This window comes from Tasmannia lanceolata, unplaced genomic scaffold (assembly GCF_043159265.1).
Source record: "Tasmannia lanceolata isolate RefF3 unplaced genomic scaffold, GAP_Taslan_0.1 ptg000007l, whole genome shotgun sequence".
Classification (NCBI taxonomy): Eukaryota; Viridiplantae; Streptophyta; class Magnoliopsida; order Canellales; family Winteraceae; genus Tasmannia; species Tasmannia lanceolata.
This window is the reverse complement of record NW_027518684.1, coordinates 12403803-12413042: the sequence shown is the minus strand read 5'-3', so window position 1 is coordinate 12413042 and position 9240 is coordinate 12403803. Positions and strand designations below refer to the sequence as shown.

The following is a 9240-nucleotide window of genomic DNA, read 5'->3' as shown; positions in this document are numbered from 1 at the left end:
CCATTGGTTGGGCCCTGTCTGATCCGACGGAAGGTTTTGTTTCCCTTCCACTCAACAGTTCTAACTTTCACATCCATAAACCTTGGAACTTGCCCGAAAACCAACGGTATAGATTCATTGATGGAATCCACTGGTTTTGGGTCTTCTCTACTGACAAGCCACTCTCTCGCAACAGCAACACCAACCCTCGCAGCGAGATTCGTATTCATGTACATTTTCTCAGACTCTTCTAAGTTTCTTCATTAATTGCAACTGACTTATGGTAAAGTATACTTGAAAACTCGCTTGTTGGTATTACATTTTGTAGCTATCAACATAGTTACAAAATTTTGTGAATAATTACAAAATTCGGGATTTCTAGTGCCCTTTTTGAACTTTAAATGATCCAGAATAATTAAGATTTCTCTCTTTTTTTGTATGAAATGTGATTTTTCTTAGTTAAAAAACAGGAATTTTCCAAATAAGTTGTTAATTTCTCATATATTACTTGTAGATTTCATGAGAAATTCAAAATTATGGAATAAACATTCAAGTGAAAAGGGAGATCACATCCTGATCTACCCAACATATACACTTAACTATTCTCCTATTTGCTTTAATATGCTTTCTCTTAATTACAGAAATAACTGTGTACATATATAACGATCCATCAAAACAATTATTCAAAATGGAAAAATTAAATGGGTGATATCATTGCATGTTTACTGCTGCATATTAGGTATTATCATAGATAGGGCTGCAACAAGGTCGGGCTTTTCAAAACCCTAGACCAACCCTGGAACCCATTATCTCGGCCCTGACCCGCCCTGACCCTGAGTCAGGGCCGAGTCAGGTCCGAAAAACCTCAACCCATTGCCCGCCCTACAGGGCTCAGTGCTGGCCCTGGCCCACCCTGATGGGCCCTGATTGGGCTGGGCCGGTCCGGCCCGGCCCTAATTGACCCTAGTGCAAATACCTGTTAAGAGTGCCAAAATAAAGCAACCACTTATCATATAGAACAAAATGATCAATAAACAGAGAAAGGGAACAAAATAAGACAATATGAATTCAACAACATGACGGGCAACAGAGACAATTAATAATAATAATTTAAAGAAACATCAATCCAAGATAATAGAAAACATTAGCAAAAGAAACATGCACAGATGGTTCAATTCTATAATAGAAAACTTAATGTCGGGCCGGGTCAGGGTACCCAAGGCATTAACCTAGAACCCGACCCGACCTGAGTCAGGGTCTAAAAAAATGTACCCTGACCCGCCCTCAGGGTTGGAAAATCCAGCCCTGACCCTGTTCGGGCTCAGGGCGGACAGGGCCAAACTTGTACCCCTAGTCATAGATATTCACCACAATGTTGGTTGGTTAATAAAGGAAGAACATGGATACCAGCCGATTTTCAAAAAAATAAAATAAAATAAAATAAATGTTTACTACGATTTTAATTACTGCACATAAAAGGATAAAAATATAATTATAACAAATCAATTGTGAATTCCAAATGACCCTGAATAATTAGGATTTGTTCTATTTGTTGGATAAAATGTGAACTTTCTTAATTTAGAACCAGGAATTAAAAAACTATATAAGTTGCCGATTTCTTATATATTATTTGTAAATCTCACGAGAAATTCAAATTTTTGAATAAACACTCGAGTGAAAAGGGAACTCACATGCTAATCTAGCACACATACACTTAGATAAATAAGCGCGCGAGCGCGCACACACACAAATGCACATGTTGTCAAATAAAAAACACACCCATATTTTTTCAAAAATTTCAAGACCACTTTCTAATCATTTTTAAAAATCTGTTAACTTGCCAATTTATCCGCGAATCTGGGCTACAACTTCTAATTCCTTGCAATATTTGAATCCCTCCATCATTAATTCTACTAAATGGTCTCCCAGGGCTATGACTATTCTTCAGGCGTATGGCAATTCCAAGGATATGGTTATGTTCCGAATGGGACTTCAGGCGTGTGTATCATGCAACTCTTTGGTGCAAAGAATGCCAACACAACACTGATGATGCGAGTATATGATGGTAAACTCATGTACTACAGGAGGGAGGTCCTGGTTCCTTATATCTATGATGAATGGTTCCGCTTAAATGTTATCCATGATGTTGGGGCCGGAAATGTTTCGGTTTTTATCAATGGAGTCTTAAAACTAGAGGTGAATGATCGTGGGGGGGCATTTCACTACTTCAAGTGTGGTGTTTATGCACAAGATAACGATTCCTACTACATGGAGTCTCGTTGGAAGGGAATCAAGGTACTTAAAAAATGTGATTTATAAATGGGATGCACCCATGAGTGTGACTTTTTTAAGTATTGTGGGGTGGTTACAAATGCGTATGGTTTTGTAAAATCTTTCCCTATTAGCTTGTCTTATGCACTTTTTTATTGATTATAAAATCTTAAATTTTAAAACCATACTCTTAACTTTCCATTCTATAGAATATAGATAATTGTGGGATTGTGGTTTTGTTTGGATAGAGAGAAGTAAGTAAACAAATGCTAACGAAGGAAAATGCCAAGGGGAGCAGTTATAAGCCAAAATCAATCTTGCCCGGTACCCCAACGTAGAGACAATTACGACCTTTATTTACTCAAAACATCCAAAATTTTTTAGGAAGCAAACAAGGCTTGAAACTGTATATACGTTGGGATAATGTCTGGCCATGTCATTTTAAAATGACCAATCAACTACACGCGAATGCGTGGGGCCCATCCGTGTGACATCTGGTCAACAGTTTGGCCCACATTCTAGGGCGACCCACGCAAAAGTAACATCGACGAGATTGTTGTAATTATTTGATATCGGGCCAACAAGGGCGATGATTGACACTTTTTTACGTCAAATCACATTATAAAGGGAGCGCATGCGTAATGCAGGGGAGTGAAAATATCATCTCCCGCCCAACAAATAACAAATTTTTTTTTATGCCATTATCCGTTTGTAATCCGTTGTCACAAAATGGTTAGAATCCTCTAATGACAAATGATTTTTTGGAAATGATATCGCACTAACTACAGTCTATAAATATAACTTGTGGATGTTACTATAAACAAGCCTTAGACAAGGTCGCCAAAATGATCCAAGGAGAGCTTAATTATAATAATTTTCATGATCACCATATTCAAAAGGATATAAAATCTTAACAAGGAATGATTAATGGCCCATTTCACAACGCTTATCATTTTCTCTCTTTTAGAGCGGACGAAACTGCGGAAATGGGAGAATGAGAATCTCCATAAGCTACTCCACATCCCTTAAAAAAACCATATTTTTTACCGCTTTAAATGTGGAATAGGGAGAAATGGATGTCTTTGGTAGTTTTTCCGAATGCCATCAACCCAATTATTTTGTTTTTGTATTATTAGCACCTAAAATATAAGATTGAACTAGCGATTTTTTCTCCCATTGTTTATCTTTGTGAAACAACCAATTACTACAAAAGCTTAAGCTGATATATAGACTGGTATTATTTAATCATTTATACTTCAATACTTCCTCTCATGTGTGGCTCCTCGTTTTTTGGGTTTGCCGTACATGTGAATCTTTTACTATCAACGAGTTGGTGGGTTTTGAACCCAGACATGCCGTGAGGCAGTGCTCTGATACCATGTGAAACGACCAATTACTCCAAAAGCTTACTGTTTGTTTTAGAGTATGACAACCGCTTGTGGACTCCCAACTGATTATTGGACCGATATTGTACTAAATTTGAGTCAAATAATCAGTTGGGGACTCCACAATCGGTTGTCATAATCTAAAACAAACAGACACTTAAGCTGCAAGTGTTGGTGTTATTTAATCATTTTTACTTTCATATTCTTTGATAATTTGTTTGGTATAGGGCTATGATTATTCTTCGGGAGTGTGGCAATTCGAAGGGCACGGGTACGTGCCCAAAGGGACGTCTGGCGTGTGTATAATGCAACTCTTTGGCCAGTGCAAGTGGCCAATGTTGTAACCTAAAATGGTTTAATGGCTCATGTCCATTATTTCCGTTGTAATTTAAAATGAATTGTTGTAACTTAAAATGGTTTAATGGTTCATGTCCATTATTTCCTGAAAGTTACAAATTCTCCATTCATTTCATGACAGTTATAAATTCTCTATTTATTTCCTGAACGTTACAAATTCTCCATTTAATTTTTTGGTGAAAAGACATGTCCATTCATTTTCTATAAATAGCAAACGAATTTCTCATCCAAGACACAATTTTTCTTCTGCAGAAAGAGTTGTTCTCTGAAAGAAAACTATCTTTTGATCATCCTTTTGATATCAAATCAAATTTTCCAAGTGTTTTCTCTGAGTGTGTTGATCCAAGTAAATATCGTTCGCGCCCAAGTTTGATAGTGCTAATCAAGCCTGGTTGGAAGTGTTGTATCTTGGGAAGCATTGTTCATTATCTTTGCACCATAGGCAAGAACAAATCGCTTTAAGGAGATTCGGTAAACCGTACCTCACTTCATTATTTGATTATCTCACTAACAATTCTTCTATACATTCCAATTCTATTAATGGTTTACAACAAATAGTGTGATTACAACAGCCAAGCCACAACACTTGCCATGGCGGTATATAATGGTACACTTTCGTATTACCTGAGTTCGGTCTTGGTTCCTCATATCTACGATCAATGGTTTCACTTAAACGTTATCCATGATGTTGGTGCCGAAAAAGTTAAGGTTTTCATTAATGGGGTTCAAAAATTAGAGGCAAATGATCATGGAGGGACCTTTCATTACTTCAAATGTGGTGTTTATTCACGAAGGACACCTTCCCACTACATGGAATCTCGTTGGAAGGGAATCAAAGTCCTTAAAAACTGTGATTGAGATGAAGGGGAAAACAAATCAAAACATGCGTATGAAACTTTGTACTATGTTGTATATACTTGGCTTCTTGTTGTTTAACTTGTTAATGAAGTAAATGGTGTTGTTTTGCAAAAAAGGAGGTGAAATTCGTTTCATTCTTTTCTCTTTGTCAGCCATTACAAACTTATATAATTAATCTCCATCAAGCTCACATCCACATTCTTTTCTCTCTGTCAGCTATATATAAAAGATCCTCCAGTTCTCCATAGCTATTAGCTTTTAGGGTTTCTGAAACAACCAATTGTTCCGAAAGCTTACCCAAAAATTTAGACACTTCCACTGCCACCGTTTCTTGTTTTTTATTACATTTTTTTTCACATATAAGACAAACTGACATAGTTTTTTTTTTTTGAAAGACAAACTGACATAGGTGAAACACCTGAAAGTCTTAATCTTAAAGAGTGGAACAAAAAATTATAGTTCTTTGCCTTGGTGGACCAAATTGCACCAATAATTGACTAGGTTACCATAATAAAATCTGACCATTCTCACTTGTCAGTTAAGAAATGAGGAACATGAACTTCTTGACAAGGAGAATTCACTAATTTGAACCCCTCTCTTCCACTTTTATCCTTCACTTTTCCTCCCCTTATACCGTATACATTTTCATCTATCTTCTCCTTTCTTCTTGAAGAACAAGGAGATGGGTTCTTCTTTCTTAGCTCTTTCAATCTTCACTATTTTCCTTTGCATCTACCACAAAGCCATTGGTTGGGCCCCGTCCGATCCAACGGATGGTTTTGTCTCCCTTCCGCTCAACAGTTCTAACTTTCACATCCATAAACCTTGGAACTTGCCCGAAAACCAACGGTATAGATTCATTGATGGAATCCACTGGTTTTGGGTCTTCTCTACGGACAAGCCGCTCTCTCGTAACAGCAGCACCAAGCCTCGCAGCGAAATTCGTATACGTGTACATATTCTTAGACTCTCCTAAGTTTTTTCATTAATTGCAACTGACTTATGGTAAAGTATCCTTAAAAACTTGCTTGTTGTTATTAAACTTTGTAGCTATCAACATAGTTACAACATTTTCTGAATAATTACAAAATTCTGGATTTCTAATGCCCCTTTTGAACTTTAAATGATCCTGAATAATTAATATTTCTCTCTTTTTTTTCTTTTTTTTATGAAATGTGATTTTTCTTAGTTAAAAAAACAGGAATTTTCCACATAAGTTGTTGATTTCTCATATATTACTTGTAGAGTTCATGAGAAATTCAAAATTATGGAATAAACATTCAAGTGAAAAGGGAGCTCACATCCTAATCTACCCAACACATACACTTAACTATTCTCCTATGTGCTTTAATTTGTTGTCTCTTAATTAGAGAAATAACTGTGTGCATATATGGATCCATTAACAAAATTATTCAAAATGGAAAAATTAAAGAGGCGATATCATTGCATGTTTACTGCTACATATTAGATATTTTCATAGATATTCACAAAAATGTTGGTTGGCTAATATAGGAAGAACATGGATACCAGCCGATTTTATTTTATTTTTTAAAAAAAAAAACATAATGTTTACTACCATTTTAATTACGGTACATAAAAGGACAAAAAAATAATTATAACAAATCAATTGTGAATTCCAAATGACCCTGAATAATTAGGATTTGTCCTATTTTTTGGATAAAATGTGAATTTTCTTAATTTAAAACCAGGAATTAAAAAACTATATAAGTTGCCGATTTCTAATATATTATTTGTAAATCTCACGAGATTAATTTCAAACCCGGAGTTCGAAAACTATATAAGTTGCCGATTTCTTATACATTATTTGCAATTCTCATGAGAAATTCAAATTTATTGAATAAACACTCAAGTGAAAAGGGAACTTACATCCTAATCCAGCAAACACACACTTAGATAAATAAGTACACACACACGCACGCGCGCGCGAACACACACACGCGAATGCACATGTTGTCAAATAAAAAACACATCCATATTTTTTCAAAAATTTCAAGACCACTTTCTAATCATTTTCAAAAATCTTTTAACTTCCCAAATTATCTGCGAATCTGGGCTACAACTTCTAATTTATTTGAATCCCTCCATCATTCATTCTACTAATTGGTCTCCCAGGGCTATGACTATTCTTCGGGCGTATGGCAATTCGAAGGATATGGTTATGTTCCGAATGGGACATCAGGCGTGTGTATCATGCAACTCTTTCGTGCAAAGAATGCCAACACAACACTGATGATACGAGTATATGATGGTAAACTCATGTACTACAGGAGGGAGATTCGATCTGGTTCCTTATATCTATGATGAATGGTTCCGCTTAAATGTTATCCATGATGTTGGGGCGGGAAAAGTTTCAATTTTTATCAAGGGAATATTAAAACTAGAGTTCAATGATAGTGGGGGGACATTTCACTACTTCAAGTGTGGTGTTTATGCACAAGGTGACGATTCCTACTACATGGAGTCTCGTTGGAAGGGAATCAAGGTACTTAAAAAATGTGATTAATTTATAAATGGGATGCACCCATGAATGTGACTTTTTTAATTTAAGTATTGTGGCGTGGTTACAACTGTGTAAGGTTTTGTCCTGTGAGTGTAATAATTTTAATGAGCTAGTCTATATGCATGAGCAATTCTAATTTTAATTTAATCACTAAATTCCAATCTCTTTCCCTACACTTAAGCACTTTTTTGGTGATTATAAAATCTTAAATTTTAAAACCATACTCTTAACTTTCCATTCTATAGAATATAAATAATTGGGGGATTGTCGTTTTATTTTGATAGAGAGAAGTAAGCAAATGGACATGAAGGAAATGCCAAGGGGAGCAGTTATAATTAAGCCAAAATCAATCTTGCCTGTGACCCCAACTTAGCGACAATTATGACCTTTACTTACTCAAACATCCAAAACTTTTAGGAAGCAAACAAGGTTTGAAACTGTATATACGTTGGCTTAATGTCTGGCCATGTCATTTTAAAATGACCAATCAACTACACGAGAATGTGTGGGCCCCATCCGCGTGACATATGTTCAACAGTTTGGCCCTCTGTTTATAGTGGGCCCACATTCAAGGGCGACCCACGCGAAAGTAACATCGACGGGATTGTTTTAATTATTTGTTATGGGCCCAACAAATAACAAATCCTTTTTTATTCCATCATCCCTTTGTAATCCGTCGTCATTAAATGGATAGTATCCCCTAATGAGAACTGATTTTTTGGAAATGATTTTTTTTTTTTAGGCAAGCTGGGATTAGGCAGGACCCCTTGGTTCAGTAATCCATATTGATTATTTGAATACATTGATTCCAATGCTGAAACACACCTCATTTGCATCATATTGAAAAATGACTTCGGTCCCACAATATCCAGGTTGCTACGTGCATGGAAATAAATTCCACATGAAAGACAAGGAAATAGGCACAAATTCAAAATCCTAGACAATTTTGAAGATTGTTTTAGATAGACCCTTGATCTTCTTTTATAGAAAATAAAAAGACATGAAGCACCCTTTCACATGAAAAACAAAAACTATATTTCACAGTTTTAAAATAAAAATATTTTGAAAATATTCAACACCACGGCCACGGCCACTACCCAGATTTATTCCCGGTGTAGTAACGTGGAAGAGCGATCGAGCTTTCATCTCCAACCTTAATTCATGGCTGAAAAGGAGGCCGTGAAGATCTTCACAAGGACAAGTTATTGGTGTGAGTAGTCATCATGCTAGTTAGTAGAAGGTTTAATACTCTTGACCAAGGCTAACCCATTACTTGAACTTAGCATTAATCCAAACCATTATTACTTGGACTTAGCCATGTAAAGATAGTTATGGATAGATTGTCCTTGTATATGGTCTATAGTTCAACAGAGTCTGCATGACTAGAGCGCGAGATGGAGATGCTAACATCTTCTCCAAGGTTTCCCATATGGCCTTGGAAGATGACAACCCAAAAATTTGTGTTTGTATGTGTGTGTGTGTGAGAGAGAGAGAGAGAGAGGAAATGAGCGTGTTGGTTTCACACAAAAGAAAAGATCCCAAATGGATGTGGATGAGCTTATAAGGACTTGGAAACCCTCCCCTTGACAGGGAAGCTAATCTCAGTAAGCCCCTTGAGGAAAGAGAAAAATCCCTCGGGAAAGATCTTGTAATTCCCTCATTGCTACTGCGTGGAGGGGAAGATTGTTGGGCCGAGGGCTCCACACAAAAGCAAAGTTCCCACATTAGAAAAGTGAATGGGTGTGGATGGGCTTATAAGGACTTGGGCACCCTCTCCCTTAGCTTTTAAGGGCGAGTTCTCCCCTTAACAACTCTGATACCACTTTGTTGAAAATTGACAGACACAAAGAACACACTCAGTTTACATGG

At 36.5% G+C, this 9240-nt stretch overlaps 2 pseudogenes; both read left to right on the top strand.

Annotated features, from left to right (window-relative positions):
• The first annotated feature begins 1896 nt into the window (after positions 1–1896).
• Positions 1897–3979, top strand: LOC143880591 (citrate-binding protein pseudogene; annotated as a pseudogene).
• A 1553-nt stretch (positions 3980–5532) lies between these two features.
• On the top strand, positions 5533–7374 carry LOC143880590 (citrate-binding protein-like; annotated as a pseudogene).
• The last annotated feature ends 1866 nt before the right edge of the window (positions 7375–9240 follow it).